This window comes from Equus asinus, chromosome 18, assembly GCF_041296235.1.
Source record: "Equus asinus isolate D_3611 breed Donkey chromosome 18, EquAss-T2T_v2, whole genome shotgun sequence".
In the NCBI taxonomy this organism is placed as follows: Eukaryota; Metazoa; Chordata; class Mammalia; order Perissodactyla; family Equidae; genus Equus; species Equus asinus.
The window spans coordinates 24,256,941-24,284,416 of record NC_091807.1 but is presented as its reverse complement, the minus strand read 5'-3'; the positions used below and the strand labels follow the sequence as shown (position 1 = coordinate 24,284,416).

General features: G+C 38.4%; 1 long non-coding RNA gene across 1 annotated transcript in view; it reads right to left on the bottom strand.

Moving 5' to 3' along the window:
- LOC106842473 (uncharacterized) overlaps positions 1-27,249 on the bottom strand; it is a 199,608-nt gene extending 172,359 nt beyond the window's left edge. Inside the window, exon 1 of the long non-coding RNA XR_011495365.1 lies at positions 27,126-27,249. This is a non-coding gene — a long non-coding RNA (uncharacterized lncRNA). The remainder of the gene's footprint in view (positions 1-27,125) is intronic.
- Between the last annotated feature and the right edge of the window lie 227 nt (positions 27,250-27,476).

Genomic DNA, 27,476 nt, shown 5'->3' with positions numbered 1-27,476 from the left:
AAATCCTTTTCTTCAAACAAGATCATGCTAAGTCCAAGGAAGCAACAACTTTTCTGGAGATACTCTGGCACAACGCAACATTTAAAATGTGCATGGAAAAAAAGATGACTAATGTGCAAAAATGCATGTACAAGGATATTAATGGCATCATTCATAATGGCTAAAACCACACGCATTAATGTTCAACAATACAGAATTGGTTTTGTACATCTCCTTGGACATCTCCAAGGACATAGTTCTTTTCTTCAACCTCATGTAGCCAACCCTTAATCCAGCAGCACAGGTACAACACTGGGTCACTGGTACAGTATCTTCTCAAGGTGAACTCTCTGGAGTTCTTGATGTTCTTTCTCATTTGCAGCCCTTGATCATTGCAAAGTTTCCTTAACACTGAATTTTGAAATAAAAGATTAGTGTCTCTTCCAGAAGGCACTGGCGCTTCTTATGCAAATTATCCCCCACCACTACCACCTAAATCTGCATACTAAGAGAAAGGGCAGACTTGAAAAGTGACACTGTCCTTTAAAAGTGGTTCAGAAGGAAAACATGTGTTTATGTCTCTGTTCTCTCTTAAAACACTGCTAAAATGATGATTTAAAAAAAAAAAATTCACCTGCGAAAACAAGGAGATGAGGAGAGGAGAAAATAGTAATTAAGCCTGGATGCCAGAAGGTAGATGGCAAAGCTGTAACTTAAAGAGAAAAAATAGGTCATATCCACAGGTCAGGAATCGGAGGGGCATCTGCCTTCTTAGCAGAAGCCCTGGATGCCAGAAGACAATAAGGCAACGTCTTCAAATTCCTGAGGGAAAGTGACTTCCAGCTGGGAATTCTATATTGAGCTGTCACACTCTCATTAGAATATGAGGGTAGGATAAAGATTTTTCCAGACATTCGAAATTTCAAAATATTTTACCTCCTTCACAGCGTTACTCAGGAAGCTACCAGAAGAATAAGGTAGCTTATTCTCCCTCCCATGAAATGTGAGGGCTTACCAAGAAAGCAAAAAATGGAAACCAAGGGGTTCATTCAGGACCAGGCACATAATTTGTGGGGCCCAGTACAAAATGAGAACTCAAGGCCCCTTGTTCAAAATCTATCAAGAATTTCAAGATGGTGACAGTAGAGCAATAAACCAAATTCAGAGCCCTGCTAAGTAGAACTGCACAGGACACAGACTCCATGAAAACAGCCCTGGGTCCAATCCAAGAGAGGAAAGAGGGAATTCCTGGGATTATGGTGAAGGGAGACTGCAGGACAACAGCTGTGCAGCAAGTCGAGACAATCACCAGTCCACACGGGAGCTAAAAAACAGAGTGATCCGAGGATATCTTCAAGGAAAAGAATGGAATACAGAGATTACCTGATGTGTTTTAATGGATTGAGACGACATTTCTACTTCTTGGGAAAAGCACATGAAAGAATTAGTGATGGGTACAGTTAAAGCAACTTTCCAGACAAAGCAATTACTGGCAAGTGTTAATCATTTATGACAATCTTGCTGCAAAAACAAAAGCACAGTGCTCTGGAACTACGAAGACGTAGAAGCAAGAAACTGACCTCCAGGCAGCCACACAGTCTTGGGAGACATAGATGTGAATGAAAGCCAGTCTTGACAGAACAGTGGGACTTTTCTAGGAATTCCAGGTAGAGAGAGGCCTTCTGGCCAATTACAGAGCAACATGCACAAAGGCATGACAGAACACAAACAATTCTGAACAAGCCTGGAGGAACTGAACCCTCTTAGCTGATGATCACTGTCAGAATGGGAAAATGTTCTAGATTCCTCTCTCATCATTCCCCACAAATTTCCATTCAAAGACCGATGTGCTAGAAACATATGCTAGTAAATGGTTTCTATTTGAGATCCTTTTACGACCTGTAAAACAAGCACATTTTGTTTTGTGCATATTGATTCCAGCGCATTGATTTTAATTTATTTGCTGTAATTAAACTTGTGTAATTATTGCAAGGAAATTCAATGAAAACAGGCTCAGGCATTTCTGGTACACCAACTCTCTGTATTGCTAGAGTTTAATGGGATTCTCTTACGCCGTGAAGGCAGGAATTCAGGGTCAAAGTGGTATGCTCTTCAATATTAAGGGGAGAGAGAAACTGGCACAGGTCAGAGAAGAATTAATTCTCCTTTGAAAGCAGCTTTATTGCTGTTCTTGTGATACATGCTGATTTTTTTGGAAGTTTTAATAGTAAAGACAATCTCAAAGGAGAAACAAAAAAGTAATCTCAAATCCCACGACTTAGAAGTAAGCACTGTTCACTTTTACATCATCCTGCTGGATATCTCCCTATGTACATAAATACACAGAGAAGAAGGTAAACATTTTCACACAAATGGTAAAATGGCACGTTACTCTGAGATCCACTTTGTTCATTCAACTATATATCATGAGTACTTTGTATGTCAAAATATTTATTTCTACATCATCATTTTTAATAGCGACATATTAGACCATGTTTGGTATACTAATACTTCTTTTAAAAACTTCTATGCTAATTGTATTTCCAATTTTTCTTTATTGTAAAAAAAATCTGCAATAACTTGAGCACACATTATTTCATACTTCTGTAATTATCTCCTAAGGGAAATTCCTATAAGTGGGTTTCTTGGCTCAAAAACAACAAATTGCCAAGCTGTCCTCCAGAGTTGGTTATTTTTAATCCACTTACACTTCCACTAACAGTTTAAGAATATTCAAATGACCAAGAAGCACATGAAAATGTTTTAGGCATCATTAGCCATCAGGGAAAAGCAAATCAAAACCACAATGTGATATCACTTCCCACTCACTAGCACGACTATAGTCAAAAGGATAGACAGTAGCAAGTATTGCTGAGGCTATGAAGAAATTGGAACCCTCTTCCAGTATGAGTGGGAAGGCAAACTGGTGCAGCCACTTTGGAAAACAGTCTGGCAGTTCTTCAGAGTTATCATATGACCCCAAAATTCCACTCCTAGGTATACACCCAAAAGAACCGAAATCAGGGACTCACACAGATACTTGTATGTCAATGTTCACTGCAGCATTATTCACAATAGCTAAAAAGTAGAAACAACCCAACTGTCCATCAACAGATAAATGGATAAACAAAATGTGGTATATTCATACAATGGAATATTACTCATCCATAAAAAAGAATGAAGTTCTGATGCATGCTGCAACATGAACCTTGAAAACATTATGCTGGGCACAATGAATCAGACACAGACAGACAAATATTGTATGAGTCCACTCATTTTAAATATCTAGAATAGGCAAATTCACAGAGACAGAAAGGAGATTAGAGGTTATCCCAGAGGGGGGATAGAGAGTTATTTCATAATGGTCACAGTTTCTGTTTGAGGTGATGAAAAGTTTTGGAAATAGTTAATGGTGATTACTGCAGGACATTGTGGGTGTAATTGGTGCCACTAAATTGTACGTTTAAAAATGGTTAAAATGGCAAATTTCATGTTATATGTATTTTATCACAAGAAAACATAATAAGTTCTAAAGTTAAAAAAAAATAAAGGAATGCAGTACTGACACGGGCTGCAATATGGATAAACCTCGAAAATATTTTGCTAAGTGAAATAAGCCAGTCACAAAAGACAACACATTGTATGATTCCAATCTATATGAAAGGTCCAGAACTGACAAATCTATAGAGACAGGAAGTAAATTAGTGGTTGCCTAGGGCAGGAGGCCAGGGGTAAGGTGGGCTGAAAAGACGAGTGGCTACTAAAGGGTGTGGGGTTTTTATGGTGTGGATTAATATGTTCTAAAATTAATTGTGGCGATGGTTGTACAACTTTGTGAATATACTAAAAACCGTTGAAACATACACTTTACATGGGTGAATTACCTGTTATGTGAATTAAATCTCAAGAAAGCTGGGATTTTTTAATTGTATATTTTTCTGATGGACGAGTTGGACCATTTTTCCATATTTATTGACCATTTGTGTTTATTGTGTTATAAATGGTTTGTTCATGTTCTTTGCTCTGGTTGTCTTGCTGGTTTTGTTTTTAATAATGCAAAGATCCATTCAGAGTCTACATTGACAAGTATTTTATAAGTACATTATGTTCTTGAAGTTGATGCAAATACTGCAGGTGGCATGACTCGAGCCAAAAGAGAAGGTCAGTTCTGAAGATGCTGACACTCTAACAGGTTGAATTAATTTTATTTGTCACAGAGTAAACACAGCATAGTAAGGCAGTGCAAAGAGAATACTCCTTGAGTTTTCAGCACCATACTAGGCGCTTTACAAATACGATCTCCTGTAATCCATCACACCCATTTGTAAAGGAGAGAGGTCAAGTTCCTCACAGTTACACAGGCAGCTGTTGCAACTGGAATTTGACCCTAGTTCTCTCCACCTCTAAAGTGCTAGTCCATCTTAAGTGCCCTCTGAAGAGTATTGATCACATATGCATGACCAGGAGGAGCTATGATGATGCCCTTGTTCCTGTATGAGTTCCAGACCCCTATGACTAGGATAATGCTGAGCAGCCACTGGCATTATGAAGTTGGAGCTGTCAGAATATACATTTCCTTCATTGCTCCCCAGGAGGCCATGCAGAGAAATTTACCAACACAAATATAAATTCTTTGAGATCCCTTGAATGTCCCTGGGAGAAATTATGAGCCTCCCTGGGTCATAAGGATTGCACTTGGACATCTCTGCTCAGCCAAAGCCCTGACTCAGGATGCAGTAGTAATAGGTCACATGTCACATGTCACACAGACCAGGAAATGTCAAAGGCACACAACAAACAAACAGCCATCAAAATAGTTAATGAACATCATACTTGGGAAATTAATTTGTAGATTCCATAGAATTAGATTACACATCTGCGTAATTTTGGATAGTGTCAAACGAGGATTATATATTTTTTATTTGAATGAGATCTTAGATTTTATCTATTCAAACCTGTTACTTTACTGATACAGAAACTGAGATTCTGAGATTTTAATTAACTATTTTACTTAGAAAAATGTCAGTAGGGGAAAACAGCATGATTTCTGCTGACTCTAAACTCTAGATTTCTTGCTCTTCCTCCTCGCTCTGAAAAACCTCCAAAGTCAGTTTTCAGTGACAAAACCTTAGCCTGTGAATTTAATATTTTCTAGCTCTCTGTGCTGCACTGGGAATTGTTCAACTCAAACTCCCCTAGCTACGAAGACTGGAAGAAAATATAATTCTCAACACTGCTCATGTTTTCAAGTCATGTGTCCTCAGGTTGCTAAAAATTTCTAGTCCGTGAAACATGAAATAAAATGCCAGGATGCTATTTTTGATTGACACCAAACTCAAGGAAGCAGACTTCTATCCACTGGCAAAATCTTATGCTGATAGGGAGAAATCACTGATGATGAGATATATTTCCACAGTGCATTGATGAAGATTCTATTTTCCTATTGATTGAGATAAGAGTGCTGCCCTTTGGCCTTCGCTTACTAATATTCCAAAATTAGACATTGAATTTCATTTTTAAATTTATTGTAAATGTAATTGTATCATAAGTGTCATTCAGCAAGGAAGAGTAAAAAGAACCACAAATGGAACTCAGGAAACACTTGTTTTTTGTCATCTTCCATTTTACCTATGTTTTCCTTCACTTGGAAAGTAATTGTTTTAGTATAAGTTAATTTTTAAAAATACTTCTATAAATGGGTATGCTCAGAAAATTTATGTGAATTAGTTTTTCAAGTAGACGTTACAAAGCCTAATTCAATAACTAAATCTGCTTTTTAACCTCTTTATATAATCTAGGACAGTAGAATGGGTTGCTCTAAAAGACAGAAAGTGTTCATTTAACTTTTTAAACAATATTTCCCATATATTTTGGTATCAGCCAACCCTGTGCCACAGTAGAAGGCAATTCAAGATAAGCACACTTAAAATATAAGGAAAGTACTTAAGATGTCGATGTCTGTGGCACACTTACACAGCAATATAGAATTCTGCTTCACTCTTTAGTTAATGGACGTAATGGTCAGACTTAAGTACAAATATTTAATATATATGAATCTCTAACATTTATATAATATTAAATAATATATATATTTAATATATTAAATAGTTAATGGACGTAATGGTCAGACTTAAGTACAAATATTTAATATATATGAATCTCTAACATTTATATAATATTAAATAATATATATATTTAATATATTAAATAAATATTTGAGAATGCAATGCAATTGGAATCAATTGGAAAGTTCAAAATATAATTCTGTGTATATATATAGTGAATTAAATATATATTATATATACAAATACATATCAATAGAAAATGTATATATACATCAAACAAAAAGCTGACACCTTCCTTTTTTCCATCCAATTAACCAATTGGTCACTTATTTTCATAGCATGTATATATCCGTACAAACAAGGATAGGTACTTATAGAGCCAAGAAACAACCTGTACTAGTGTCTTGTTATTTTAACTCTTCTTTTATTGTCCCTCATTTCCTAAGGGATTTGACTACTTCCAGACTTCAGTGTTTTTATGGTAGTTTTTACCAAGTTGATTTTGCTTTACTCTTTAAGTTCATGCTCTTGTTTGCTGACATAGTGAAATACGATTTACAGCACAAAAACCAGTCCACTGGAGAACATATAATCTGGAAACTGGGAATGCAAGCAGTAAAGAATGTCAGGATCTACTAAAAATAGAAAATTTCATGCTTCCAGTTTAGTCATCTTTGTTTGATATAAAAATCTCTTACTTAACCTCATCGTGAGTTTTGGGGTTTTTTTTAAAAGCATAGTAGAGGGAACAATTCAATGTGAAAGTTATTTTTCAGAAACTGTGTTTTTAGCCCATCAAATTTCAGTATACGTGGTTAATAACCACTTCAAATTGCTATGCCAGGAGAAACTACTCTTACCTAATTGCCTGCCAAGGCTCGTAAAGTGCCTCTGAGTCATTGGCAATATTTGGTCTATTGATGTCATAACTCATATTGATATTTTCTGGCTCTCATTTTTCACTCACACTGATGCTCACCTCCTTTGATTTTTTTATGTCCAGTAGTTACAAAATTAAGGAAAATGCCTTGGCTAAACAATTTTTAGTAGGTTCTATACAAGTTCTCCTAAGTGGATTTTCTCTTTCTCTATACCCCATGCATGCACACACACATACTTTAAATGCTTGAATATATTCTCCTTCAAGTGGAATTTTTTCATTAGACTGAAACATTTCATTTTCATATGGGTCTACAGTGCCTTTTAAAGCTACTCCAAAGCCTCCTTATGTGAAATACTGGTGATCAAAACACTTTATCTCAGGATGCCAGAATTTTTACAAGATCACAGCTAATGAGTTCATTTCCAGCACGGTATCATGAGGCTCAGTTCCCAGAACCAATCATATCTGTCAGTCCTTTTCACAGTAGTGCACATCTTCTCTGTTGGTCTAGTGTCACGCAGTGCCCAGCACAGAGCGAGGGGAAACAGCTCATATCAGGACATCTCCGTCATTTTCCCCTACATGACTCTGCCCGACGTGAAGAAAGAATGCTCACACCTGCCAATTCTGCCAAATTTCATCCTCTCGTGTCACACACCAATTAGTTTTATATTCTCTCGGGGATGGCAAGAGTGAGAAAAGCTGTCTATGGCAACGACATGACTGTCCTCCACAACCTCCTAGGAGGGTAGCGTTCATCTTCACTTGTAGAATGGTGAAAAGTTTAAGATGCGATGGGAAATCGTTTCTGTAGGGAGGAAAGTTTCCTTTGATGTGTCAATTCACTGTTAGCTTAGTAAACATGGCAACTCAGCTCCAGGTGAGTCAAACTCCTCATTCCTCTCAACACCACTTCCTGGGTCATTAAATGACCCAAGCTAAGGGTGGAAATTTGGTCCATGAGGGCTGTCTAACCCAAGGCTGGCCGGGTGAAATGACACAAGAAAATTAGAAAATTGTACAGAAAACAGTCCACTTCAGCCATTGGGCTGCCACATCAACCACAGCTTACAATTCCGATTGAAAAATGTACATTTGGATCATTTTCCAGAAAGTGTCTAAGACATTACACATCAATTGCACTTCCCTTTGAAAAAAATTAGTCCAATATTTTTTAAACTGTACAGGTTACAACGATAAGCTATTGAATTTATTGCCTACATCTACCTCACAGATGTTAAAGTAACTCAATAGAGCCACTTGAACTACTAAATAGTAATCAAAGAACAGTTTGAAAATCATTTTTACCATCAAAAGTCATCTCCTCAACCCAGTTCCTCCCTGGATTTTTCAGCCAGGACTGCTACTACTTCTGCCACATTTTCTCTGACAGTTGAGTGAATTTTTTTTTATTTTTCTAGTTGTTGCTTCATTAAGGGTCATATTCTTGAAAATTCCAAAAGAAACATTATTGCTGTCAAGCCAGCACTCAGCATTCGTGTAAGTGATGTTGTGATATCCTGATTTATAATAAGAAATACATATTTGGTTTTCCTCCCCATTTCTGGTACACAGCTGCTAAAACTCTGGGAATTTTCTAAAGGTATCTTTTGTTATGTCAATGAGGTGACTTTCCAAAAGCACTTGAGGATGGGGGGTGGTTGCCAGGGGAACCAACCAGGTGACAGAGGGCTGGAATTCCCAGTCTCATCTCCCCCATGTCCAGGGAGGGAAGAAGGGCAAGAGATTGAGTTCAGTCGCCAATGGCCAATCAGTGATTTAATCAATCATGCCTACGTAAGGAAGCCTCCATAAAAACACAAAAGAACAGGGTTCGGAGAGCTTCCAGGTTGGTGAACATGTGGAGATTTGGGGAGGGTATCACACTGGTAGAGAGCATGGAAGCTTCTTGCTCCTTCCCCATGCCTTGCCTTATTCTCTTCCATCTGGCTGGAAATCAGTAATTCAGTAAGTAAAATGTTTCTCTGCGTTCTGTGAGCTGCCCTAGCAAATTAAGTGAACCCAAGGAGGGGATCATTAGAACCTCCTATCTATAGCTGATCAGTCAGAAGCACAAGTCATAAACTGGACTTGCAATTGGCATCTGAAGTGGGGGGGGGGGTGGGGGGTCAGTCTTGTAGGACTGAGCCCTTAACCTGTGGAATCTTCACTCCCTCTGGGTAGATAGCGTGAGGATTGAGTTGAATTGTACGATACTCAGCTGGTTTCAGAGACTTGCACACACATACACCTTGAAATCAGATGCGGAATCAGAGATGTGCCCCAAGGGAAGAAGAATCTGAGACCTAAAAGTTGTGAGCTTTTCTGTATGGGAATGTGGGCAGTGGAGGATGAACATAAGCGTGGTGGGAGGGCATGGGGAAAAGAAAACATGAGTGAAAACAATCTGTGATGAAGGGCCAAGCTTTCCTCCGATTTGTATTTAAAAATAAAATAAAATAAAAATAAAATCTAAAAACTCCAAGACATATACAATATAAGCCCACTGATTCCACACATAGATGTCATAGCAATGCTAAATTACTATCATGTTTTCGCAATGTTTACTCTCAATTACTTGCCTAGGACCTAAGAAGCAATTCACAGGCCAAAGTCCTCAGCTTGCCAGTGAAATCGGCAGCCAATTCCCTTTGGCCTGCTGGTTTGAAAGGTCTGGCAGAATTTTAGGATCTGAGTTTTCAGTCTTCTCACCCGCCGTGGCCCTGAGAGAGCCACTCCTTTGCTCTTGGTTGCCGCATTTCAGCTGCGCAGCTGCTCTAGCCCTCTGAGGAGTCCTGAACCACTGAACTTCCGATGAGAAAGCCTTTCCCAATCTTTGTCTACCTCTCTTTCACTCATTTAGAGATCTCTGTGGTCCTGGGGCCCTCAGCTGTGTCCTCTCCTCCTGGCTAGTGCAGCTTCCTAAAATATGCGCTTTCTCTGTTAACGGTTGCTTTCACTGCTTGGAGAAGCTCAACTTCTTCCCTATGCTTTTGGACACACTGAAATGCCCATTTTATGTGGAATAAGACTCCATGATATTAATTCCTTCCTCTCCCTTTATGCCTTAGACACATTCTAGAGCCTTCTCCAGGGCCCACTTTGATCCTACTGCTCGTTGTGAGTTTTCAGTCTGAGAAATCCAAGCTATCCACAGCTTATTTGCAGCGTTTAGGTTATTTACATACACCAGACAGATCACTGCTGGCCTTTACCACTCCCAATCTCTAATTTCACTCCTAACTGCTAACTCTTGCCACCCATGATCTTGGCACACAAATTTGACATCAAAAGCCCTCGCCACGCATTCAGGAATGCTGGCACTTGTCAAAACAGGAGAGCTATTCTCTTACATCTGTTTAGGAAGGAAAATGGAAGATTTATGGACCTTCAGTGGAATTTTTCCTGAGTCTTAGTGATTGGCTAGACAGAAACAGGGAAGATTTATTTTCTGACTGGCCCTCATATATGCAAGCTCAGTCATCTGCAACCCAGCTAATTAAAAAGGTCAGTGGTACCTTTTGAGCAAAGCAGAGAAATAGACCTGAGCCAAACTGCAAATGTACATATTACTGATGACTGTGCCACAGTGGGAGGACTAAGAATAATGCTCATGCCTAGTGGAGAACCTTTGTGGGAAATTTTTTAAGGCAAAGGAGTGATTGTTACTGCTGGAGAGGTCACTATCAGCAGGCTCTGTGCAAAAATTGATAACATAGCATCATTGGTACTGTGTTTCTTTGTTCCCGTCGAAGGGAGTGGCTGCATTATGAATAAAGAAAAATTATAAGGATAAGAAAGAAAAGACGAAATAGGAAATATTCCCAGCTCAATAACAGAGCATAGCTGAGCATAAAGAAGCTACAAAATGTCACCTAACTCCTTCCCAGAGTGCAATGAAGGGCACTGTATTTCTTAAGCATCTGGTATGTTCCAGACACTGTAGTAAGGTCATTTTCTTTATTATAGAAGTAATATACTATTGTACTCTTCTTACAGTTGAGAAAGCAGAGACTCAGAGAAGTTAAATAATATGTCCAAGGTCAAATGACCTGCAAGTGGAAAAGCGGGGACCAATTTCTGTCTGAATCCAAAGCACCTCCTCTATGTACCAGTTGCCACCCGAAAGCAGATGGGTAAAACGTCTTTGATATCAGACCACTAGAAACACCATTGCTACTTCAATTCTACTCTTCTGTCAAAATTCAATAATAGCATGGGGCTGGCCTGGTGGCATAGTGGTTAAGTTTGTACGCTCTGCTTTGGTGGCCTGGGGTTTGTGGGTTTGGATTCCGTGCGCAGACTTGCACACTGCTCATCAAGCCATGCTGCGGCAGCATCCCACATACAAAATAGAGGAAGACTGGCACAGATGTTAGCTCAGGGCCAATCTTCCTCACAAAAACAAAATAATAATAACAACAATAGTGTGAATTAATGTTACATTACATTATATTTAAAGCACTAAGACAGTGTCTAGCCCATGTTTGTTAAATAATATGACATCGAAATAATATGCAAAACTTGAACCTGGAAAACTTAGTATATAAGTACATGGACAGAAATCCACTTGTCCTACTATGTTATCCAAACAGCTCAATGAAGTTTTATTGTATTAGATTACATTTCAATGCAAGAACTACAAGTACACAAGCGCCTCAGCACATTTATTTATCTGAGAGAACTTGAAGAAAAAGTGAAATTTTTCTAGAATGTGTCAGAATTTGAGAACAACAGGAAATTATGCCACTCATGGAGGCTGGAATATTTTAGGAAGCCCTTTGCTACTGATGTGACTATTGTTTTATTTATAATAGGAAGCTCTACAAAAAATACCCCATCCCATTTGAGCTGTGGGCTCAAAGTTCTACCTTCATTCCCAAGTGGCGGGTTTCATATACCCCCAGGGATAAGTGTCTGCCCTCAGTGTGAATAAGAACTTTCTAGTATGTTTGTGAACATGTAGATTCTTAGATCTCACCTCATAAAACTTTTGCTCCTGTCAGCCTGACATCGGGCCCAGGAATGTGCATTTTAACATACGTCAATTTCTGACACAGATGATCTAATGCCTATTGATTGAGAATCACTGGACATGAGGATCCTTCACGCCAGTCTGGAATGAGTCCCTCAGGTTCATGTTTGTACTCACAGTAAGGCTGTCATAAGGTTTTTCCAGCTATATCCAAGGTGTTCGAGGTTTTCTCAGATTCCCAAACTCCTACAGTACCCCTCAACTAAATGGAGTCTACGTATGACAAATCTCAAGGACATACCTGCATGAGACTGGCCTTTACAAGCAAGATTGTTTAAGTTCTGTTCAGATAAGAATTTACTTCCTTTTATCTGCTCTGGGCTGTTCGCAAAACAAAGCTATGAACAAGAAGAATTTGGCCTTTGTATCCTACTTCCTGTGCCTTTGTCACTTCTAGCTTCAATATCCAAACCAGATGTAGGAAAGTACAGCTTCTTGCTACTCAAGGTCATCAACTGGGGCATCTAACCAAAGCAGCCTGGCCCTCCTTCCCATGCTCTGGATTTCTATTTCCTCCATCAAAATATACTCCATCCATTTCCTATCGGGCCAGGATTCTAGCATCAGCACAGTGACAAGTCTTTAACACGAAACACTAAAATCATCTAACGGATTAATTCTTTATTTGAGAGCCAACTAGAACTAAGAGAGGCAAATTTTATCTTGGGTCTCACACATTGCAAAATATAGTTAATGAATAAAGTCAGAAGGGTGGTGTCAGGTGATATGGAAATGCAAAGACATTCCTTCGTCCACTTTTCTGTTAGAATAAAAACATACTTAACTTATCAGTAATCTGCTACTCCTTTTGACAATTCAACAAGATCACAGAAAGACTTAGCCAATTAATAGGACTTGAAATTCAACATGACAAAACCTGAACTCTAAATAAGTTTTAATTTTTCACACAGGGAAATTCAATATAATTTATTAGAATACAAAATATAATCAAAATCAATGATAAGGATCATATACCAAAAATCACTTAGTTACACATCAGTTTCCATGGCAGTGTGCAAAATCACAGTTCCAACCTGACACCGACTACTGTAGCATTAGGACAGACACAACAGCTGAGCAAAAGTCTCAGGGGAAAGCAGAGACGAAGATCAATTCTCCTATAAAGCTCTGAAAAGAATCAAAGTCTTACTCTATTTTAAACCATCTTTGATGACCTCAGAGTATCTGGCATGATTCACACTTAAATATATCATGAAATGGTAGCCGTCTAGGATAAGATAAAGGAGAAGAAGGGAAGATCCCATAATTTATTGATATTTTTGCATCACTAGAATCATTTGAACTTTGGCTCTGTCCTCAGATTCAGACATACCTAGAAGCCTTTGGCTTCTTAGTAATAAGTCAGTTAGCCATAACTTTTAAACTTCAAGATTATAATTAACACTAAGCCTTAATGGATGCTAATAGGTTACTTTTTTAGGTAGCATGTTATTTTAATATGGGCTTTTTACACACAAGTCCTTACAATTCCAAGGAATGACTCCACGAGGAGAAACTGCAGGCACTGTAATAATATAGGAGGAAAGATATCAGGGAGGGAAGTAAGTGGTCATGTAACCTCTAAAATAAATAATTCCACATTGTTACCTATTATCCCCAATGTATACAAGAAAACTCTTGCTTTATTACAGGGCTTACTACATCGTCCAATTTCAGCACCAATCTCTATGGTGGAGAGTAGAAATATGATTCATATTGAAAAAGAGATCCATCAGGAGATAAAGCGTAAATCTACCTCAAATGAGCAGAATTCTTAACATCATCAATACCTTTAGGGCAATTCATTTTGCTTTGCCTTGGAAATCTCTCCTTTGGACTGAGCTGCAGATCTCTGATGAGATCTTGGTTGGCTTTGGAGAGCAGAAGAAACACAGAGAGCCCTCCACATAACCTCACTTCCTGGATTAAGTGAGGTCCTGGGAAGTTGGTATGTCTGGATTGTATATCTTCTATACATGAGCACATATCTGGGGCTCAAAACTGACACAATGATAGTAATAAATGGTCCTTGCTGCCCTTGACTTACAGCCAAGCTCTGCACTCAATTCGTCACTGCGTCAATGCAGTGTAACTCTGTGTTTCTCTCAGCCTTTGCTTCCACCTCCAGACAATGGATATGAAAATCATACAGATCTACAAAGATACAGTGAGATGAAATGAGACTGCAAGTAAAACCGCTTGACAAACACTCAAGCACTGTGCAATTCATAAACAATTGTGATACAAATTCAGCAGCTTCCCTCTTCTATGCATATCTTTCCATAAGTGAGTAATGACCCTACCCAAATACAGAGAAGCCTTAAGAGGAACAAACAACTAGAATTCTAACACTGGCTCTAGGGTTTGGAATTCAGCATGACAAAACCTGGACTCTAAATATGTTTTAATTTTTTATACAGGGAAATTCAGAATAATTTATAAAACAAAATAGAATCAAAATCAGTAATAAGGATCATATACAAAAGATCGCTTTGTCTAACACTCTTTAGAAGAGCTTCTGGCAAATACAATTGGCAGAATTATCAAATGTGTTTTAGAGACTTGTGAGAAATTTTGGTGCAATCGAGTTGGAGAATGGCTGAAGAGCCAACATCCCTGGCTCTTCCTCTGCTGAAGAACTGATATGAAGTGGTTAATTCCGCAGTGTCGTCCCTGTCTCCTGGTGTTCCCAGCCATATTGACCCTGTGTGCCCTGGTGGCAAATATGCCCTCACGTCACTTAGGTAATATCTCAGTTCAAGGTCATTTTCTCAGGGAAAAGTGAACCATTGACTCTATTCCAATCTAAGTCAGACCCTTCTGTTACACCCTCCCACATTCAGTGTTTTCCTTCTTAGCACTTGGCATGGTTCGTGAATAACGCTGATTTATGTGATTCTTTGATTAATGTCTGCCTCTTTGCAAGTATAAGCTCATTAGGGTAGAAAGTATGACTGTTGAACTCACTATTCTATCAGCCCAGAGCCTTGTGCAGGGTCCGGGACATGGCAGGAGTTACAGAAATATTTGGTGCTTTAATGGAGAGTGAAGACTTGAAGCCAGATCCTGTGACACCAAAGCCAGGGTTCATTTACTACCAAAGAAATGGCTCTATCTAAGTATTACCTGGGGAGTCCAGTAAAACACAGATTCCCAGGCCTCGCTCCAACCCTGTAGAATCAGAAACTCCCTGGGTCAAAAGAATCTGTGTTTTCTGTGGATGCAGCCAGTTCATGGACCAGCTGTAGGAACTACTGCACTACACCCACACACGCATCAGCTATAACCCCAAACAGTGTGCTCACAAATGGAGGATTCAGAATCCTGGTATTTTCATTTCCTACCTTCTGCTCAGTGCTGGAAGGGAAAGCCCTCCAATCTGCCCCATGTTGTGTCAAGGAAGCCAAGAAATATCAAAAGCAGCATGTTCTCACATGGAACATGCACTGTGTAACCCTTTCCATTAACTATAAGTCACATGCATTTTAAAAAGTGCAACTTCAAAGTATATTGCTAAGGGAAAGAAACCAGTCTGAAAAGCTACATATTATATAATTCCAACTATATGACATTTTGGAAAAGGCAAAACTATAGAGACAATGAAATGACCTGTGGCTGCCAGGGCCTTTCGGGGAGGGACAGAGTGATGAATAGGAGGAGCAAAGGGGATTTTTAGGAGGGTGAAATTGTTCTGTTTGAAACTGTAATGATGGATACATGACATCGTGCATTTGCCAAAACCCATGAAACTATACAACACAAAGAGTGAACCCTAATGTAAACTATGGGCTACAATTAATAATAACGTATAAATACTGGCTCATTAATTGTAATAAAGGAACCACACTAATGCAAGATATTAAGAATAGGGGAAATAATGGGGGAAATGGGAGGGTGGGAGTGGGTGGGTCTGTGGAGTGCTAAGTACTATCTGTTCGATTACTCCGTAAATCTAAAACTATATTTTTTTAGCATAAAAAATCAAAACATACAAAAAATGATTGTGGGAACGGATCACAATAGGAATCATTGAATTCATATTTACTGGGTGATCATTGTGTGAGGAGCACCAAGCTAAAAATTTTCTGAAAATGGCCTCATTTAACCACAACACCACTGCTCTAAGGTAGCTAATATCAATATCATCACATGCACTTGAGGGTTGAGGGAACTGAGAGGAAGTCAGTTAAGTCCTTGCCCAAGGGGACACAGCCAGTGAATGTCACCAGCTTTCAAACTCAGGTCCAGGCTGCCCCAAAGCCCACACTTTAACCCACTGTGGGAACCTTCTTCAATTTACTGACTTGTCCTTGCTTTTGCCCATGCAGAAAACAAGTGGGTTACTATGAAGCTGAATCAATAACTCTAAGCCAAAATGGCTACTTGGAATATTATAACACAGAGTCAGATGAAAAGATTCTCAACAATCAAGCAATGCCCACTGATAAGCCAGGGACACACACACAGAAAAACACACACGGCCCTCCAGGAGCATGGGATGGTGGAAAAGCAGGTGTGGTGAGCAATAGCATAATGGCATCAGCACAAAATCACATTTCAAATGTTGAGATAACTTCCTAGGCCCACGGTGGAGCCACTCTTGCTCAGCCTGCACATAGGCAAATGGAAACTTAGAAAACGTTTGTGTCCTCGTAAATGTTCCACTTGACCAGAAACAAAGTATCTCTTGTCCACCAATCCCCAAACGCCAAGCCAACTCTGGGCTCCATACTTATTTTCTTGTTCCTTCTCACAAACAAGGTTGACCTTGTGACCACAGCCAATCAGGTATTTTCTATTTGTCTCTTCCTTGTTCTTTATTCTTTATCCTGTAGAAGCTTCCTGCCTTCTACCCCATTTTGCAGTTCTCCAAAAGGAGACTGTCCGCTTCAGGAAGTGTTAAGTAAAGTTTGTGTATAGCATCTAAATTGTCTTCACCAATCACGATAACAATGATGTATAAACTTAAATGACAGTGTTTTGCTTAAAACCTATTGTTTAATAAGAACAATAACAAAAAGGCCAGGAAAAAAAGAAAAAGAAAGACTGGGAACCATCACGGATTAAAAAAGACTTAAGGGCCACATCAGCCTGATACAATGTGTAAGTCTCATATGGATCTTTATTCAAACAAACCGACTATGGAGAAATTAGTAAAATCCGAAAACAGATTAGACATTAGCTGATGCTAAGGAATTGTGAAGTTTTAGGTGCAATAATTGTATTAAATTAGATTTTCTTTAAAAAGCTATTTAAACCATTAAAGATAAATCTAATAGAGATAAAGTATTATGTCTGGGATTTGCTTCAAAATAATTTGAGGATGGATGAAGAGTGGGTACAGGTCAAACAAAATTGGCTGTGAACTGATAATTGTATAATTGCTGGAGCAGTGATGGGTACATGGGGTTCATTACACTGGTCTCTCTCTTTGAATACATTTGAAATTTTCCATTATGAAAGGGTTTTTTTCTTTTTTATTGAGGTAATGCAAAAATTTTTTTTTCTTTTAAGTTTATCATCAAGCATTAGTTCTGGCACTTATCAACTTTGTGCATTGTTTCACTCAATAAAAATAGATAGGAACATTAATTATAAAAATAATAATTGAAATTAAAACAGAGAGTACCATGTACAAGCATTTTCATTCAGATTGTTTTAATAAATCATGCCCTACAGTTTCTGTTAATCTTTCCAGGAAACAGTCCACATCAGTTTCATTGTTTTCGTGGTCCCTCTGTCCTGGGCCTCCCATGATCCATTTCCCATAAGTGCCTGTGACCAGAAAAGGGCACTCCTGGCAAAAGGAATGAGTCCAAGGGGTGATGTTACCTGATATTTTCCCCTCAAGAGGAGGCCAGAATGAACTCTCAGGGCTGCTTACTGCTCCTCTGAATTCAGTCGCAGGTCTCCTTCATGCCTGGGCATCACCTACTGCCACAGACACCCATCAACGGACCTAGGTGATCCAGAGCATCTAAAGGGAGTCTGTATCATCCCCCCCACCCCCCCCCCCGACTTTGGATTGGTTTTTCTCTTGCAGTACCCAGGAAGGATGATTCCAAGGACTCTGAGTGATTCATACGAGATGAATAAAGGAAAATGAGGTTCTATCTCCTTCCCAAACAGTGCAGGAAAAGCCCTTGGCTAGCCACAGGGAGACATTAGCCTGGGGCTGGTGCCAAACAGGAGGAAACAGTGGAAATTCCATTTCCCCATCAACAGAAGGAAAAGCCAAAGTCATGAAGCATCTTTGTGAAATCCAGTTACAAAGGTTGAAATTATTTTGTTGCAGAAATGTCTTTGAAAGTCATGCTCTAGGCCTTCACGGACATGGGATGACCACAGTAGTCTAGACCCCACACCCTGGACCACTTTGGATGATAAAGTTGAGTTTTGTGTCATGTATGAATAAATATGCACCACATTCTGTTTCCAGCGGTGACAAGAGATGACTGTGCTTTCCTGTTACCCTCTCTTTTCCAAGTTCTCCCTCACTTTGAAGAAGAAAAATTCCACAGACAAATCAAGTGAACCTTTCAACTTTGGTTGATTTATTCAGCCAGCTGTTAAAGTATTCTTTTTAAACTCTTGTCATTTACTTTTGCAGTTTTGGCTTTTGGTATTCAAAACATTCCAAATGCCTGCATTCATATGCCTTCCCACAAGTTTTTAAAGGTGTCTGGGGAATACCACTAAGCCCAGTGATTTAAAATTCTAAAGGTCAGGAAGTATATCACTCGCACTGAAACAATGACCCCGCGAGGTACAAAAGTGAAATATTGATTATGCAAATTGACAAGTGGATATTATCCATGGTGCCATTGTAGAATATTGAACTGAATTCTAGGAGGGGTAGGTTCTAGTCCCAGCCTGTGCACTCAAAAACAATTTGATGTCAGGTAAATTATTAAATTCCTATGAGCCTCTGGAAAGTAAGCAACGCAGATTAGATGGGGGTTGATGGTCATTCAAAAATCTCCAATTCAATGAAATGCTTATTTCCCTAATAACCCTACAATTTACAACTATGTGGTTTTTCTCAGAGATGATAAGAATTTGAAACATGCTAATCAGCCCCCGGGAGACTGCCTCAAACCAGAACTCCAATATGCTGTTCTACGCATTGGGAGCTTTATCTGAAAAATGGCCATTTGCACAGGACACTCCCTTCCTGAGGGTAGGTCCATCTGGAACACCAAATTACAGATCAGATGTGGCTTAATGAATTTAGGAGGAGAACATACGACATTGTGTTTCTGAAAACCTGCTTCCTTCAAACGAAAATAGTTTGTTAGACTTTAGGCATTATAGAAATATATCAGTTTAGATACTCTGCATTAATCATGAGAATCACAGAATTCTCTCTTCCGATGAATACTAGAGAAATGCCTTTAACACTCATTTTCCACTCCATATAGCCTGTGACCGTGCAACTACGACATTACCTCACTTCTATTATAAATAATTAGATAATGGCTTCTCTATACTATTTTCTTTTTCTTCTTTGTAGAAGAAACTTGTAGTGCCTCGGCCACATCCCTTGACCCTACGGATTTCATTACAGCTGTGAAGGACAATTCTGTGCAAGTGACCAGCATTCCACCTCAAGCCATGCTGTAGGGCCCCTCAGATTTAGGACTTTCTTTGAAGTCACTGAAGGCAGCTCAGCCCACAACACTCTCACACAGACACAGCTTGGAGGTGCATGGTAGAAAAGTGCCTCTAAGGGCAACCGTCAACCAAGAGGAGACAGGAATCAGTGGATGGGTGTACCAGCCTCCCTCTCCTTTACTGGAACATCTCTGAGGTGAATTCTACAAAGTTCCTTAAAAGGGCTCCAACAGAACTGATCACCAATTATCCAAAGAGGTACCCAGCTCAACCACATGCCATTTCCCCCACTTCATGTCTCACTTCCTGTCTAGCTTACTTCTGTTCCCTGGGATTAACTCTCAAGTAAACTACGTGAGCCCACATCTTTGTCTCAGGCCTGCTTCCAGGGAGAATCAAGCTAAGTTAATCTTGATGACAACTGGAAGACACTTGCCTCTCAAGAGCAAGACCCCAAGGGCATGGAGCCTTAAGGGAAACATTTTATGAACCTTTCCCCCAACTTTGGAATTGCCTCCTGTGTGGTACATGCATCCCCCTGAAAGGTATGCCAAAATATGCCTCTTTGGCATAAGGGTTACTTTGAGCTGGTAATTTGAGGAACAGCAGACATAGGAGAAGCTCTGAAAACAGAGAAGTTACCCTTTTGTAAGAGACATTTACATTTATAAAGGAAATGTCCATTCGTAAAGATGTCTTCCTCTCTGTAACAGGAAGAGAAGAATGGCTATAAATCTCCAGAAACTCTCATCAATGGAGAAGGCAACGATTTAACTCTGTATAACAAACCTTACTCTTAGTTACCATGCTTTTCCTGGTACCCTCCCATAACTGGCCTACTCCCTCAACATCTTGCTTTTGCCCTTAGCTGAAGATGGTATTTAAGGTGGTGGCTTGGGTTTTAGAAAGTTACTCATTTTCCCTGGATATCTCCCATGCATACATAAGGTATACATGTTAATATTAACTTCTATTTTTCTCTTATGTCTCTTATTATGGGAGTCAGCTAAGAATTTAGAAGGGTAAGAGGAAAAATTATTTTTCCTCTCCTATACCCCCTATGCAATTCCAAGTATTTCATGACCTTTTCAACAGCATCTCATTATCTGACTACCTAATATGACTGTATGATTTCAACAAAATGGTCAGTTGTTAAATTGCTAAAAGCCAAAACTAGAATATAGGGCTATATTCCCATGTACCTAAGGAGAGGTCTGCTGCTAGATTTTCAAAGTGAATGCCAAGATTCAATACAACTTTTTTTCATAGAGACTATAATGATATTTAACAGGGGAATTAAAAAGACTTTGCTAGGACTTCGAACTGTTTCAACAGGATTTTTTTAAATAGAAAAATCAGTATTAATTTCCAATTGTAAGACATAAGCATTTAAATATAATGGGCAATTGTTTCAAGGAAAATTAAAAAGAGATAATATAGAAGATAGTGAAATTTTTACAACTGTAGGGGAGGAAGAACTATTCTACCCTCCAGGTCCTTCTGGCTAGTCTAAGAATTAAATTGACATGACACAGAACAATAGGAGGAAATCAAACAACGTTTTGTTTATTTGTTTGTTTGGTGAGGAAGATTGGCCCTGAGCTAATGTCTGTTGCCAATATTTCTCTTTTTTTTTTTTCCTCCCCAAAGCTCCAGTACATAGTTGTATATTCTAGTTGTAAGTCATTATAGGTCGTCTATGTGAGATGCTGCCACAGCATGGCTTGATGAGCAGTACTAGGTCTGCGTCCAGGATCCCAGCTGGCAAACCCCAGACTGCCAAAGTGGAGCACGCAAACTTAACCACCTGCCACAGAGCTGGCCCCCAAACAAACTTTAATAACATGTATACATGGGAGAAACCCAAGAGAACCAAGTAACTCACCAAAATGGTCAAAGCCACTACCTTAAATACCATCTTCAGCTAAAGACAAAGGAGGATGTTGGGGGTGGTGGTATGGGATGTCAAAGGGGAGGAAGACAATTTACATGGAGATGGAAAAGCAAGTGTTTCATAAACAAATGTTTGCTGGACCATCTATAGGCAACGTGACCTCAGAGAGAACTTTGATAAAATGGACCTACCAAAGATCCTCCCAGTCTATTACACCTAGAGTTATCTATGGTGATAGATCCTTCTTGGGACAGGCCTTCTATCTTAAATTCTTTTAGGCAGTTAGGGGAGAAGTCAAAGTTTCTTTCTGGATCTTTTGTTCTTAAAAATATTCAAGCCAGAGAGACACATTTTGTAGTGGCAAATTCTTATCCCCCACACAACAAATATATATATTTTTAATCTTGAACTTTAAATTGCAACCAATTAATAAAAAATGGTTCTATTTTAATTTAAAAAATCATCATTTAAAAAATATTTAATTTTTTTAATTGTTTTGATTATTTAGCATGATGGCAATCAAAATACTTTTTCCCTTTGTCTTAAATACCATGTTTGTTTGTGGGAGATAAATGTCTTCCAGTCTGCTGGGGCCAGCACTGTTTTCCTAAGATGGAGAATTTTAACACATTCTTAAGTTAGCACTGACTGAAAGAGTTGCAATTTGGCCCTTTTTATGGTAATATCTGATTGTGTCTTCTGGGGTCTCTAAATCACTGTTCCTTATTTTCATTGTCTAAGAATAGATGCTGGCTGACTTGGAATCAGCTGTTCAATTCATTTTGAATAAGACTTAACACCTCCCCTTATATTAATAGACTCTTAAGATTTATTGCTTAGAAATGGTTTGGGGAATGAATAGCTATATTGTCCTTGAAATTAAACTTACTTTGAAAACAAGACAAAGACTTTTTGGAATTAACATTTTAAAAACTTTCTGGAACATATGATAACTACTTAAACATTAAAAGAGTAAATCTATTCGCATTTATTAAATTCAAAAACAAATTTACACTTGCAAAACCAAAATCCTCTCAACAGTTCTTAAGATAATTTTATTTATTACTTTGCTTTCATTTGGATTTTTTCTTGATGAATTGCTTTACCTTTAAAGAAGTGGCTTTTTACAAAACACTAATAGTGCCCTATATATGCATGGTGCTTTCAAGCATTGGAATGACTTTAACTTGAATTTTTTTTAACTAAGGCTCAGAAAAAACTCTGTGAGATAATGTTAACACCCAGTTTTACAAATAAGGAAACTGAGGCCATGTTGCTGAAAAGTAGCAGTGTCAGCATTCACATCTAGGACTCCAAGTTCAATAACTAGCTATTTGTCTCATGAGTATTAACATTTCCATGAAGAATGACTTAAAAATCACTTCAAGCATTTCTTAGTGTGAAATAGAAGCACACTTCCCTGCATGGTATTTGAAAAAAAGTCAAAAAGTGAGGTCTTTCCATTGGAAGAATGGAAATGAACAACAGAAGGGAATAGAATGAACAACAGAAACAAGTAGCTACACCAGTTCATCAATAAGACACACTGGTCACTTCCGAGCTATCTGGATTCTAGGAAAGACAGTTTCACCGAGCGTGCAACCCTGATAAAACCAGCAGCCTAATAAAACATGAGAACTTTAAAGGATCCATTTTGATTTATCAAATCAATGATCCACAAATTCAAAAGTCTCTCTGAAGTCAAACTCGACATAATACACTGTAACATCCCTGTGGGAACTGTTAGGGTTGATCACATTACTGGCATTCTGCATTTGCCTGATAGACTAGAGCAAATCTTAGAGACATGTTGATGCTCAGGAAAGATGCAGCCGCTGATGAATGACATGATGTGGTAGGCTGTTAATGCTGGAGCCCTAGACAAAAGCCCCCTGTGGTTTTAGCTGGATACCCCATGACCTGCTTCTGTGTGATGATGTCAACTTTGCTATGCTCCTGTCTTACTCTCTAGCGGTTATATTTTGAGGAAGTGGATTCCCATCCCTCATATAAAATGCGTTAGGTACTCTGTGACCTCGTAAAGTAACAAATGACTTAACACCTCCAAGAAAATATTATTTAAGAGTGCTAACGTTGATGGTATAGAAAGATAAATCCCTCGCAATTACAAAACCCAGGACCATTTCTCAGTAGCAAAGAAATACGAAAAAGTGTGATTAAATGAATCTTGACTGAAGGAAGGGAAATGGGTCCTAAAGCTTCGTCTTTGGTAGAAATTATATTTGGTCACTCATCTCCACTACCTTTAAGCCACTAATCAAGGCTTTCTCTTCCACAGTGCTGCAATTAACTTTGTGAGCAAAGCTTATTCTTCATCCAGCCCTTTTTTTATAAACTGAAAGGAAAAAAAAAAAAATTCCAGAAATCCACTCTACCCTTCTCCTTTTTTTTTCTTGGTGAGGAAGATTGACCCTGAGCTAACACCTGTTGCCAATCTTCCTTTTTTGCTTGAGAAAGATTGTCCCTGAGCCAACATCTGTGCCAGTCTTCCTCTATTTTGTATGTGGGACTCTGCCACAGCATGGTTTCATGAGCGGTGTATAGGTGTATAGGTCTGCAGCCAGGATCCAAACCTGCAAACCCCGGTCTGCCAAAGCAGAGCATGTGAACTTAACCACTATGCCATCAGGCTGGCCCCCTTCTCCTTTAATAATATACTGAGTTGCTTAAATATTTTAGAAGTTTGGAATTTAATTTTAAAGCCTAATGAGCTGTTGTCCCCTTTCCCTTCCTTTTCTTCCTGAACAATTTAATCATAAATCCAATAAAGTAGGCAAAGAGACCAGCAGGGCTTGGGGTATGGGGAGCTGTATGGCCCAGCTCAGGATACCAGAAACTGAGGGGAGTGAGAAGGACATCTGTGTAGGAAGGCCACCCAGAGTTGGGTGTCAAAGCCTAGAAGAGTGAGAAGTCATCCTCATGGGAGAGTGGTCTGCACCGGCAGAGTGAGGAGAGCATCCATGTAGAGCAGGGAGTAGGAGGGGCAATGGAAGCCTGGCTACATACAGGGGGTATCAAATAAGTACATACGATCAGTACAATTGGAGCCAACACTGTCAGAGAAGGAAGATACAAATATTGAAATGGAAAAAAAATGGAAAGAATTCAATGGTATTGGATTGAAATTGAACATATTGGTATGAACTCAGGGATTTCAATATATATTCTATCTAGATATAGAAATATATCTAAATAGATAGATACATAAAGTAATAAATAAATACATGTATGTACATGTACATAATGTGTGTATGTGTACATATTATCAGATATTCCTTAGTTTTTCCCTCTAAGACAATCTGGGAGCAGTCATCCTCAAATAGCAATGAGCACGTCAAGCACCCAAATCTTGGCTTCTAAATACTATTCTCACTAAAAGGAAACAGGACTCCTTAGAAAAATCACCAACTCTAGGATGACAGGAAAAGTATAAGATGAGCCTACAGTGTTTTGTTGTGCCAGAAAGTAAAGCAATGCTCAAAGAATAATAGAACAAAGAAACATAGAAAAAAAAAAGAACATAGAAACAATCAAAGTGCCACCTACAATAATTTTAGCATGAGAATAAATAATGATAGCAGTGGATTTTAGTCCATTAAATAAAATAGTAGACTAAAGTCTATAAAGACATTAACAAATAAATGAATAATTTGAAACTTTGAAGAAGAATGAGATGTTTGTTTTTTTTAAAGTACCTCATTATGAAATACTTATTATTTACAAAGGAAGAAAAAGTAACTTTACTGTGAAGAAACCTGGCAGACGTCTAGGTTATTTAGATACCTTAACCTATGTATCAAAATGAACATCATCAATAACTGGACAAGTCGCAATACTGTGCCACAGACAGGATTCAGAAGAAGAAAGCAGGATCACTTTTGCAATATTCCTGCCAAAGATGCATGAATTTAATCATGAGGTAAAATCTGAAAAATCCAAATCGAAAGACATTCCATAAAATAACTGGCCCATAAGCTTCGAAAGGCAAATTTATGAAATTCAAGGAAAGACTGAGGACTTTCCTAAACCTACAGAAGTGAAAGAGATATGGCAACTAAATGCAGTCATTATTCTCAACTGGATCTTTCTGTTCTAAAGGACTTAATTGGGACAACTGGCGAAACTTGAATGGGATTGAGGATTAGATGATAGTACTATATTCATGCTGATTTCCTGATTTTGATGGCTATATTACGGCTCTGTGGTAGAGTGTCTTGGTTTGTAGTCTATTGAATTATTCTGGGATCACAGCACATCATGTCAGCAACTTGCTTGCAAATGGATTTGGGTGGTCAAAACTGCTTCATACTATTCTTCCATCTTCCTGTAATTTCAAAAAAATTTTTAAGCCTAAGGAGTTGTTGTAAATATTTGATATATATTAATGAGAATACAAAATACATGAACTTTAATTTTCATAAAATAAATATGTAATACCTGCAAGAGACCCCACACCTTAAACAATGTTCTCATTCTAAACCCTATCCTGAGTTTAGATTAAAACAAATAGAAAATGGATTAATTTATTATAAATATAAATAATAAAGAGAATGGGGAGGAATTAAACAAATTAAATTTGACTCAGCTATTATCTATCCTTCAACCCACACTCACCGAAGAAGTTGAGGATATCATTCAATCAAATAAATACAGTTCTATGTAGCTTCAAAGCTTTGCAAAGTAAGATCCATTAAATTCCTTGTTTTGACCTCTCTGGGTTACTTATACACAAATTTGAGAATGAAACAAGCTAGTCTCACATCATATCAAAAGGATGAAGGAGAGAATTTTATGGCTGAAGAAAATACAACCCCTTTCCCTTGTATAAGATTTAAACGTGTATAATTTTCAAAAATTTGATTCAATAATTAAATTTCACTGGTAGCATTTGCCTCATTATACCAGTGACTGATAACCAGTAAAAATAAAGTTGCAGATTGTCATTCCAGCTTGCCAAGTCTGAGATGGATGTTCCAGAATGGTGTTTCCTCTCCCAAAGAGTCTTGAATATACTAATGTTATTTCAGCCCGTATGTGATTACGGTTCACGATTTTTTCAATTGTTTTTTCTTAATCCATATAATTAAGTGGCATAGGTCCATCTGTCATAGAAGGCAGTGTCGTGCAATGAAAAGAAGACTGTACAACCGTCAGGAGTCAGCTCTGCAGAGTCTAACCAGGACTTTAGATAAATCACTTAACCTCAATATGTCTGTTTCCATTCCCACAAAATTAGAGTACCAAATAAGACAATTTGGACTTGTCTTATGTTTTCTTCATTTGCATTCAAGATATTATCTTAATTAAATTGCAAATGACCAACTCTAATTTCTTTTTCATTTTTTCACCATGCTTAGTGTAGTTTTTTGCTTGGTTTTTGATTTTTGTTTTGTTTTTTGCTTATCACAGGGCCGCATACGTGTCAACAAACTTTCAGTATCTTGTCTTAAATTTGTAGAAACTTTTTACAGAAAAGTGGAGCAATTATCCACTGTCAGCAAACATGTGATTTCAGTGTTGTTTCAATTTAACGGCTCCAATTTTGCACCTGCTAAGAAAATGTATCTTTTATTGGGAGTGAGAAAAGCCTGCTAAATTTCAACCATCTCTGTGTTTGTCTTCTGATATGCATACCTGAGGACCAGCGCAATAATATGAATCCTGTTAAAAATTCAAGCCTGGTGGCGGAGCAGTTAAGTTCGAATGTTCCACTTCCGTGGCCCGGGGTTCACTGGTTCAGATCCTGGGTGCAGACATATGCACTGCTTGGCAAGCCATGGTGTGGTAGGCGTCCCACGTATAAAGTAGTGGAAGATGGGCACGGATCTTAGCTCAGGGCCAGTCTTCCTCAGCAAAAAGAGGAGGATTGGCAGCAGATGTTAGCTCAGGGTTAATCTTCCTCAAAAAAAAAAAAAAATCCAAGCTATTTATAGGATACCAATGAATCAGTAAACACAGTAGAAATGGATGTAGTGTAGAAGTCAT